The 8,676-nt window shown below is 56.3% G+C and overlaps 1 long non-coding RNA gene across 1 annotated transcript; it reads left to right on the top strand.

Moving 5' to 3' along the window:
* Positions 1-3,516: 3,516 nt before the first annotated feature.
* LOC121019984 (uncharacterized) lies at positions 3,517-7,710 on the top strand. Its single transcript, XR_005785858.1, has 2 exons — positions 3,517-3,817; positions 3,955-7,710. It is a non-coding gene; the product is annotated as an uncharacterized LOC121019984 (long non-coding RNA).
* The last annotated feature ends 966 nt before the right edge of the window (positions 7,711-8,676 follow it).

Genomic DNA, 8,676 nt, shown 5'->3' with positions numbered 1-8,676 from the left:
GTCTGCGCACGGTGAAGGGTCACCTCTCACACACACTACACATCCCGTGTCATGGCCTGGGGGGCGCTGTCGGTCACTCAGAGCCCCAGGCTGACCCAGGCACCTCTGTTTGTATTTTCATGGTCACCGGAGCTGTGGGAAGTCACGCAGCGGCTCTGCAGTTCCTCCCAGAACTGGCACCTGTCACGTGTCTTTGGCCAAAGCAAGTCACAAGGGTCCGGAAGACATTTGGGGAACAGCTCCGTGTTACCCTGTTCCTGAGACACCCTGTGTCTGTGCCCCCCTCCCCCCCACCGCCGTGCCCTGGTTCTCTGCTGCGCCCCTCCCTACGTGACGTTGGCTACAGCTAGTTGCTTATTATTTCCTTCTCCCCCTAAAATCTAGGCCCCCGGAGGGCGGGCTCTGTCTGCTTTTGTTCGCTACTATACTGCAGCACTTAGAACACTGCCTGGTATGCAGGAGGCACTCAAATAACATTTAGTCGCGTCGATCATAGTAGGATGGAGAGTTAATGTCTAAGGATGCTTAGTGGGGGTGAGCACCATGCTGAGTGCTGTTCGTGGATTGACTCCTTCATTCCTATCTCGGGCCTATGGGGAGGCAGGGCTGCTGTGACCCCCGTTTTCCACACATGGACACTGAGGCTCAGAGGGGTCAAGACACTTGCCCGAGGCCACACAGCAAGTTAGTGGGCAGAGCCAGCCTCCTGACCTCTGAGAGGTCCTGCTGGGCCCAACTCCACGTGATCGGGGCGGAGAGTCACCGCACCAGCTGGATGTCCTGTGTGTGCAGGGACAGGGCCGCGGGAGCACGTGCAGAAGGCAGGGTCACGATGGCAGTGGCTCCGTCTGTATTGCTCGCCGGGTACTGCGCTTAGTGGGGCACATCCCATTTCATGCTTACGAATCCCCCCCTCCGCTCCTTCCTGGCCCCTCTCACCTGTGTGAGACTGTGACTAGGAGCCTCCGTTTGCCCATCTGTAGAGTGGGGGGGTGACCATCGTAGCTGCCTGACGGGGTTGTGAGGCTAAAATGCACTGACAGCGTGAAGTGTTCAATACGCAGGAGGAATCCCGGTTTCTAAGACCTCTTAGTGGCACCGAGCGTCTGTCCTAAAACATTCGGCGTCTGCAGGAGTCGGCACGTTCATCGCCTCGCTGTTTGCAAAAGCAGGAACGTTGCAAACACTCGAATATTCTCCGGTACTTGGAGTCGACCAGCGTTTTGCAGACACACAGCGGAAACCCGGGAGGCCGATGGTGGGAACAGGCACCAGCCGGGTACGCTTCGGGGGGAAAGCCGCGTGTGTTCCATAATCCCACTTCAGTAGATTATACTTTTGCCTTCTGTATTATACATTTCTGAAATGTTTAAACAGCTTATTTTATTTCTTTTTTTCACAGAGAGAGAGAGAGAGAGAGAGAGAGTGAGCTGGGGGGTGGGGGAACAGAGGGAAGGAGAGGAAGAGAATCCCAAGCAGGCTCCCCGCTCAGCACAGAGCACGACGTGGGGCTCAGTCTCGCGACCCCGGGAATCACGACCTGAGCCGAAATCAAGAGTCGGACGCTCAACAAACTGAAGCTCCCAGCCGCCCCTGTTTGGGTTTTTTGTTTTGTGTTTTTTTTTAAGGTAGGGGTTATTTTGTAGTGAGGGCGAATGGGAAAGTGTTGTGAGCCTCACATCATGCAAGTCAGTGAGGACCTGGGTATTGAAACTACCTTGAAAACCACCTCTCTTTATTAGGGTGGGAAGCCTTTCCCGAAAGCCGACGGTACGCAGGCCCTGAGTCTCATCTGCCAGGATGGGGCATAAGCCAGACCAGAGTCTGAGTTTGTGCTCATATTGACCTATATTCTCATCACAACTCAAAGATGATGATGTTAATATTCACAGTGAGAGCAGTGGTAATAATAACGACAGTTAACGTTTACCGAGGGCTCACCCTGTGCCAGGACCTGTTCTCAACCCTTTAGATGCATCATCTCGTTTAATGCTTCAACAGCCTATAAGGTAGGTAGGTAGCCACGCCCATCTTACAGATAGAGAAACTGAGGCCCAGAGAGATTGATAATGTGCCCGAGGTCACACAGCTAATAAGCGGCAGAAGTTGGTGAGGACGCAGGCATTCCAGCCACAGAGCCTTTGCGAGGAGCCCCCAGACCTGGAGTGAACCGTGTCTGCATCTGGGAGGCTGGGCTACTCTGAAGGAGGTTTTCTTGTTTCTGCTCCCATCTGCCGCATCTTGAATGGATCTTTTGTTTATTTATTCATTCATTTGTTTTCATGTTTATTGATTTATTTTTGAGAGAGAAAGAGAGGACAGGGGAGGGGCAGAGAGAGAAGGAAAGGCGGAATCCCAAGCAGGTTCTGCACCGTCAGCACAGAGCCCGACGCGGGGCTCGAACCCATGAACCGTGAGATCATGACCTGAGCCAAACTTAAGAGTCGGATGCCCAACCGACTGGGTAACCCAGGCGCCCCTTGAATGAATCTGTTAAACGAGATGCCGCATCCACCCCTTATCCAACGCAGCAGCAACGGAAGCCGTTGGTCACCGGAAGGCTCGTGGTTGTGGGGCCATCACCTGCGAGGTTGTCCACCCACATGTGATGACTGCTCTCCTCGGCCTGCTGCCCTGCTGCTCTCTTTCCAGAATCTACCTTGTCTGGACCACATGCTAATGAGCTAACTGAGAAGGTCTGACTTACTGGCAGCGTTTCTTGACGAAACCCACTTGCTCCATAGAAGAGCTGGCACGGGCAAAGAGACCTGAGTGACAGGACCGTGTGTGGATGCCAAGCGGCGTTGGGACCATTTAGTTCAAGGGGTTGTCCGGGTGCCGGCACCACCTCCACATGCGCGACTAGCGACCGCGCCAAAGCGTGTGGGTATGGTTTTCGAGGTCGTTGGGAGACGCGGCGTGGGAGGCAGGGACGAGGGGCCGACTCCCCTCGGGCCACGGGGGCGGCCGCACCCCACGCGGATGAAGCGCCAGCGGGCTCAGCACCGGCCCGCGAGCGAGGGGAGCCTGGCGATGCCCTTACGAGGGGACCACGGTCAGACCTCCAAGACCCACTTGTGCTGCTTCCATTCGGCAGCGAATCAAGAGTTGCCCAAAACAGCAGGAACGAAGACTTTAAGAACCCACCCCTCCCCCCCCCCCCGCTCCCTGAAGGAAGTTGTCACATCTGTGTGTGACGCCTGGAGCTGCAGCAGCATCTTGTGACCGCGAGGGGACAGCCCCATCTGCGGTCGATGGGGGAGAGCAAAAAGAGCCCGGACCCTTGGAGAGTTCCCAGGGACGCTGGTCCCAGGTGGGACCGCCTACCAGCGGCCGTCACATTCGGCGAGAAAAAAGCCACTTTCTCCTTGTTCGATCCACTTCTACTTATGTAGTCTTTTAGTGTTTATTTTTGAGAGAGAGAGAGAGCGCGTGATTGGGGAAGAGGCAGAGAGAGAGGGAGACAGGGCATCCCAAGCAGGTTTCTCGCTGTCAGCACAGGGCCCGACACGGGGCTCAGTCCCACGAACAGTGAGATCGTGGGCTGAGCCGAAATCAAGAGTCAGACGCTCAACCGACTGAGCCACCCAGGTCCCCTGTTTGATCCACCTTTAATCGACTGCCCCGGGCCCTCTTGTCAGACGTACTCTCGCCTCCGGAACGGTCCCCGTGTCGCAGACCCACTGCGAGAATTAAGTGAGGCGAGGAGGCTTGTGAAGCTCCGAGCCAGTCCCCCGTCCTGTGGTGCCGGATACGCGTCAGCCCCACGTGGCTGGAACATGAAGCCCTTCCACATCGCCACCGCGATGACACGAGGGTAAGTCAGAGGCCCTCACGGAGCACGGGCCACGTTCAAGGCTCTGGTTCGCACGCGAGGTTGGCGCTCCATCCCTTCCCCGTCCCCGTCCGGGGGCATCGGAGGTGCTGGCTGATAATCTTCATCTTACACACCAGGAAGCTGAGGCACAGAGAGGGTGAGGAACTTGCCCCAGGCCCCCAGCAAGAACGCACTGGAGCTGGGGCTCGAACCAGGCCTGCGTCCCGAGCTCCAGCACGAGACGGCCCTGCCCCGCCCCGTCCCCGGTGGAGGCACTCCTGTAGGACCCGCGAGCCCTGCACAGGGACCTCGCCCTCGGCTCCTGGACGTCCCCAGCTCAGAGCTTCCACTCGTGTCTTGCCTCCTCCCTGTGTCTGCTTGGTCCCGAGGCACTCCCCGGGGAGGCGGGCAGAGCCAAAAAACCCTGGCTCGCCTGCCTTGCTAATAGAACTAGAATGTTCTTGTCGAGACGGGTTTCTTTTGGGGATGGCCAAGCAAGCCACGTACTCAGCTGCTGGAGGCAGAGGACAAACACGATGTGTCATCGGGGACTCGGCCGCGGCAGCTGACACTTGTCCCTCGCTCTTCGGGGCCGGCTGTGCGAGGAGGAGACTGTTCTTAGGCCAAATCCAGCATCGCCGGGGGAGTTTTCATAATTGCTGATCACTCCGGGCTTCCCTCCCACGTTCCTGTCACTTCCCTTCTTCTCCCGAGGGGACTCGCAGGGTCAGCTTGCGGACCTCAGTTGCTGGGACGTCGCAGCCCCTCACCCTGTGGGGAGGGGGCCCTGGCGGTCTTCTCTGATCCCTTGACATCTCCTGCTTCAGGGAATCCCACAGACTGGGCGGAATCTGAGTCAGAAACCGTTTCTGGCTGCTCTTGAACATGATCCCCGGCTCTCTGTGGGTTTCCTTGGCCGGCGTCAACCTGGACGGCCGGTTCCCTCTGGAGCACTAGACCCCAACACTAGTAACATCGCCTCCGAGCTCCCCCGGGGCTGCAGCGAAGGGAGAGAAGCTGGGAGGCGGCCGCTGGGTCCCATCAGCCACGGCGCCGCGGCCCGCGGGTGCGGGTGCGGGTGACAGCATCCTGCAGGACGCGGCTCGCGTGCCTTATGACTCAGTGCGGGAGATAATTGCACACAGATCTGTTTTCTTTTTCTCCCTGTCTGGTTATCTGCAACTCCAAGATAGCCACCCTTCCCTGCACGATTTGCCCTCAGGCAAAGGTCTGTTTTGTTGTGTGCTTGTAAATCCCGGTCTTGATTTTCTCACCGTGTCCAGCCGCTGTGGCTTGTGGTGGGGAGGGGCACGTCTGCATTTTGGCCCCCTTGGACATCCCATCTTGGGGGTCTGGCTTCTTCTGTGCTAGTCACAGATGGATGACATCGTATTTTGGCGACTCAAGAGCAGGCGGAATACAGGACTCCAGGTGGGCTGCTGGGGGCTGGGGGTCCCTGTCCTCACGTGCTGCCTTAGGCTGTGAAAGTCAGAGCGAGCAGGTGTGGCCTAAGGATTCTGCCTCCTGGGTCAACCCCATCAACCGTCTCCCTCTCTCTCTATCGCCATTGCAAGCCCCCTCGTATAACTTTCCCTGCTACGAGATGGCATTGAATTTGACCAGAGTGTGACCAAGTCACAAATACATTCCCTTTGGAAATGTCCTCACTGTGCCTCGCCTTCTAGAGAGTCCACATTTTCAAGCGAACTAGAAGTCATTCCCTCTCAGCTCCTGTCTTTCTCCCGTCCTTCGGGCTGTTGGTTCGTTTTTTTCTTCCTACCGCCAGTTGGCATTAGATCCCATCTGATCGTGCATCTGACTTTCGGTTTGCTGCGGTTTCCTCCCACCGCGATGGCAACATCGGGACAGATGCAAACCTGATGGGTGCTCCGCCCTCTGTGTCGAGAACTGTACCCCGGGCCGTGCAGGAACTCAACTGGTACTTGGGGATCGATTGCATGGAGCCACTCACTAAATACGAATCAGTGACAGTCCCGTGGTGCATGTGGGGCACCGAGGTCAACTGTGACGAGTTGGGGACGGCTGGGTGAGGCGCTGTGCTGTATACATGTTGCACGCCCGTGACCGTGTTGAATGGGGGGGGGAGCGGGCAGCGGGGCAGTCAGCGAGCGGGGCTCTGCGGTCCCTCCGTCTGGGTTCAATTCTGGCCCCAGTTCTCGGTACACCCCTGCCCTTGGGCAGGTTGCTCAGGCCCCTCTGGGTCAATTTCCTCATCTGTAAATCCCCCCCGTCTGGGGATGATGTTAGTACCTGTCTCACCGGGACGTTGTCCAGATTAAATAAGGTAATGCGTGCAGCGCACTTAAAAGGTGCTCCGTGCAGGGTGTGGGCTCAGCAAAGACAGCCGTTACTAATCCTTACAGCAGCCCTACTAAGCGGGCACCACTATGATCCCGAGTTAGCAGACTGGGAAACTAAGCAAGGGAAACAACACCCACCCTGTGCTCAGCGAGTCTGCATTTAATATGGGACAAACGCACAAAAAACTCGGCTCTGCATTGCATTGTGCTTAAAAAAAAAAAAAAAGAAAAGAAAAGAAAAAGCCAGATGCAGGCAAGGTGCTTCAGATCCCATTCCTTATGGAAGGACAGGTTCCAAAGCCCACGCTCGGGTCACAGCGCTATATTCCGTGGCTTCTGGGACGCCTTGGCATGACTTCAGTGTCATTCGAAGAAAATCCCCGGTTACGCAAGCACCTGGGCCGGGGTGCGGCCTCAGGAACAAGCAGCGTTAAGCATGTGACACAAACGGGCGGCTTGAAGACGGCTCTGCGAGTGGAAGAGGCTCGTCACAACCCAGCGGCATCTGCAGGGACGGTTTAGGCTAAGCGTGCTGTTGCAGTTGGTTCACGGGTTGGCTTGGTGATGGGGCTGCCTCGTGGTCTCCAGCCGACGTCTGTTTACTGATGGTGTCCCGTTTCTGCTTTAAGGGCGCTGAACCTGGGCGCCGAGAAGACACCTAGCGGAGTCCCCGTGTGCTGCTTATGCCTCGAGCTCGGCCGAAATGCTCCTTGCGAGACCAAAGAGCAGCTCCGCGCCCTGAGTAGCAAGCTGAGACCTGTCTCACACTGAGGGCCTGGGAGGGGTAGTCATTACCCGGCCTGGCCTTTGAATCTTGCCGATGGTGGTATTTATATTCTTAAAACGTGGCTGAGCAGACAGCCATTTCCTTGGGGAGTTAAGTCATCAGCTAACAGTGTCTGCAAATGGCCCCATGGAGACTGCCAGGGAGCAGGTTGAAGGTCACCGATGGCTCCGGGCCTCACTGGGCCACACACGGGGAACGGGAGGAAAAGGTTAGCCGTAGTAGTCACGTGCCATGCGTCGTGCACGACTTGTGTATAAGACGACTCATGAATAGGAAGTATTATCCCCATTTTACAGAAAAGCAAACTGAGTCTCAGAGAGGTGAAGTAATCTGCCTAGGTCACACAGCTGGGACGCTGGATGTCTGAAGTCTGGGGTATCTGATTCCAGATTCCATACGCTCACCCTCGGTGGACTCACAATTCTCCTTTTTCGGGAAACAGGGAAGAAGACAGCCTCAGGAGAAGAGGGAGGAGACTGTGAGGGAACAGGAGAATCGGAGGAAGAAAGGGGCGCCGGTGTTGGGGAGTGAGGTCGGGTGGCCTTGATGATTTGCACAGGCCTCCCGGAGGAGCCCCGGCCTGTCCAGCAGGAGCGGCAGCTTGCAGCCAGCCACAAAGCTCCGGGAAGAAATCGAGGGGGTGTGGCCACAGAAGCCACTTCAAAAGCAACCCCGAGTGCGTTCTGCCTCTGGTGTCAGCAGGACACTTAGGTTGCAAGCGACAGAAAAGCTAATCAAGCCAGCTTAACAGAAAAACAGAAAAATAAACATGGGCCCCCTCAACTTAAAAGTGCAGAGTAGATGACTTCAGGAACGGCTGTGTCCAGGTGCTCCAACGAAGCTTCTCTCTGTGTCGTCTGCTTTTTCAGGCAGGCATTCTCCAAGGAGGATGGAAGTCAGCAGCCCCAGGCTTGTGTCCAGCGCTTTTGCAGGGGGGGAGGAAGTGGCTCCCTCACAGGAGTTCCAACAGAAAGTTTGGGACGGAGCAGCACTGAGTAGGACTAACGTTGCCTGGGTCACGTGCCCATTCCTGAACCAAGCACTTTGGCCACAAGGGGATGAGATGCTCTGATCGGCTCATCCGTATGCAGAACCAGAGCCAGCCCCGCCAGAGCTGCCTGGACCGGGGAGGGTGCGTCTCCGAGAGAAATTTCCAGAGAAAAGTGTTAAGCATACTGAGGAGCGAAGACGGAAACCTCAGATGTCCTCTACCAAGCTTTTTCTTTTTCTTTTCTTTTCAATTTTATTACTTTTTAATTTTTCAAAATGTTTTTATTTATTTTTGAGAGAGAGAGACAGAGAGAGTGTGAGCAGGGGAGGGGCAGAGAGAGAAGGAGACACAGAATCGGAAGCAGGCTCCAGCTCTGAGCTGTCAGCACAGAGCCCGACGCGGGGCTCGAACCCACGAGCCGGGAGATCACGACCTGAGCCACAGTTGGACACTTAACCGACCGAACCACCCAGGCGCCCCTTGATTTTATTTGTAAGTAACCTCTATACCCAACATGGGGCTCGAAGTCGCAACCCCGAGATCCAGGTCGCACGCTCCACTGACTGAGCCAGCCAGGCTCCCCAAGCTTTTTCTTAGTATAGTGACAGCACTCGTTTATCACCACCCTGCGACACTTGTCACTGTTATCACCTCCCTGGCTATAGTAACTACCCAGACCCCCAACTGCGTGCGTGTCTGAGTCTCTTATAAACCACACAGCAGGATGCCCTTCCATGGGGCGGCTCCCGTGTTGCCCGCC

Source organism: Herpailurus yagouaroundi, unplaced genomic scaffold, assembly GCF_014898765.1.
Source record: "Herpailurus yagouaroundi ecotype Mexico unplaced genomic scaffold, PumYag 246, whole genome shotgun sequence".
NCBI classification, from domain to species: domain Eukaryota; kingdom Metazoa; phylum Chordata; class Mammalia; order Carnivora; family Felidae; genus Herpailurus; species Herpailurus yagouaroundi.
The sequence above is the reverse complement of the archived record's forward strand: the minus strand, read 5'-3'. Positions and strand labels throughout refer to the sequence as shown.